The sequence below is a fragment of the Pundamilia nyererei genome, unplaced genomic scaffold, assembly GCF_000239375.1.
Source record: "Pundamilia nyererei isolate P.nyererei 1_Seehausen unplaced genomic scaffold, PunNye1.0 scaffold01055, whole genome shotgun sequence".
NCBI lineage: Eukaryota > Metazoa > Chordata > Actinopteri > Cichliformes > Cichlidae > Pundamilia > Pundamilia nyererei.
The window spans coordinates 21,558-23,722 of NW_005188456.1; the positions used below are offsets into that span (position 1 = coordinate 21,558).

A 2,165-nucleotide genomic window follows, 5' to 3' on the forward strand; every position below is an offset into this window, starting at 1 on the left:
GTCTTCTTTTGCTCTGGTCTGCTCAGTTCACGACTGTGAAGCTGCTGCTTTTCTCTGATAGGAGATCTGATAAAAGATTCTAGCTGTTGAATAGTCCTGGTTCTCCGTTTTTGTATTTTTCACTTCATCATATGTAAAAATATTTTCAGTGGATGAAAGAAACGTTTGCCATGTCTGCAGGCAGGCCAGTTCACCACCTGGACTCTACTACTACAAAGCCATGTTGTTGGAATAGATGTGGTTTAATATTGTCTAGCTGATGCAAGGCCTTCCCTGAAAAGCCCGTCGTCTTGATGGGAGCATTGTTGAGTTAGAAACTGGATGCGGAAGCTGCCAGTTCGATAGGAAATTCCATCAGAGAAGCAGGTTTTTGAACTGTGTGCTGAGAACAAGCCAGTGATCCTCATTAATCCAAAGGATATCATGTCCAAGTTCTCAACATTTTATGTTAAAGGACATTATTCTAAAATGATTCCACAATTTGCAGTCACAGTTTTATTTTGCAGATTTGTGAACCTCTGCCCATTTTTACTTCTGAGAAGATACCTCTCTAAGATACTCCTCTGTACTCAGTCATGTTACTAATTAGACAGTTAAACCAATTTATTTGTAAGATGTTCATCCAGCTGTTTCTTTTAAGTACCACTCACTTTTCCTGCCTTTTGCTGCCTGCTTACTAATTTTTAAAATGTGTTGCTTACCTTTAAATTCAATAGCAAATGTATGTTTAAACATTTGATATGTTGTCTTTGTTCTATTATGAATAAAATATGGGTTTACTACAAAAGTATGGTTAACAATTATGTCATTGAATGAATTTTTTTAAATACAGTTGAACACATATCCCTATAAGAGACATTTAGAGACACATTCCTTTTCTAAGATCATGTTAGTGAATAAGATAAGTCTCAGCTTGAGAGTCAGAAATGTTATAAGAAGTAAACTGTCAGAAATTACAGAAACGATGTTTCACAATGTCCACAAGGGGTCAGTGTACACAATACGTTTGCTTTATAGCTTATGGCTCGCAAATTTGCTAATAGTAAGGCACAAATACGGCAAAACTAGCAAGACTTAAACTAAAAAGCAGAACAGTTCTTTAACTTAATTCCTAATACAGCTGGGTGTAATTGTCACAATAGCTGCTGCTATTAAATTAGTGCTAAATAATTTTACCAACACAGTACAAAACAGCTGCAATGTTCTTCAACCACTCCCTTACGAATAGCCACTGTGTGCTAAGGGCATGGTCACTGAAGCAAAGTTCCTTTGAATGCGCTGTCACAAGCAACTTGAACATTTGGAATTTCCTGTTTTGTAAATAAAAATGTAAAAACTGTATGGTCTATATTTGCTCTCAGCTCAGTTTTGACAAGTTATTCACTGTGTTCTCTCTTTATAAAGAATAGGTGAAATGAATGAGATAAAATTAATTTAGCACATGCACAGATTATTTTAAAAGAGGTTTTAAAACACGCCGTCTACAACAGTTTAAAATACAAATCAAGCTCCGTTGTAACAACTACTAATCAAACATTTTTCCTCTTTTTGGACTTAATCATAGCCGGATGACCCTTCCTCCTTTTCCTGCTCTGACTCAACACCTACTGTCTGTCCATATATTTCATTCTTCCCTCCCCTTCAGGTCTGCACTTTGAACATGGCTGTAAACAACATGTGGTGACGCAGAAGAGCTGACAGGAATGAGTCACTTTAAAAACTCCTGTTGTTTAGATAAGAACTCAGACTAGTTTCAGTTATAAGGAAGTGAAACTCACACAGTCACTGATACTGAGACAGGGAAATGGCGCAGAAAGGAGTTCAGCTGGACCAAGAAACCTTCTCTTGTTCGATCTGTTTGGATCTTCTGAACGATCCGGTGACTATTCCCTGTGGACACAGCTACTGTATGAAGTGTATTAATGGCTTTTGGGAGGGAGAGGAGGAGAGGAAAATCTACAGCTGCCCTCAGTGCAGACAGACTTTCACACCGACACCTATTGTTATGAAAAACACCATGTTAGCAGATTTAGTGGAGGAGCTGAAGAAGACTGGACTCCAAGCTGCTCCTGCTGATCACTGCTATGCTGGACCTGAAGATGTGGCCTGTGATTTCTGCACTGGCATAAAGCTAAAGGCTTTAAAAACATGTTTGGTCTGTTTGG

At 38.2% G+C, this 2,165-nt stretch overlaps 1 protein-coding gene across 1 annotated transcript in view; it reads left to right on the plus strand.

Annotated features, from left to right (window-relative positions):
* The window catches only part of LOC102196913 (tripartite motif-containing protein 16-like), a gene marked incomplete at its 5' end in the record, with an annotated part of 20,529 nt that overhangs the window by 17,456 nt on the left and 908 nt on the right, over positions 1 to 2,165 (plus strand). The gene's annotated exons all lie outside the window — the stretch shown is intronic.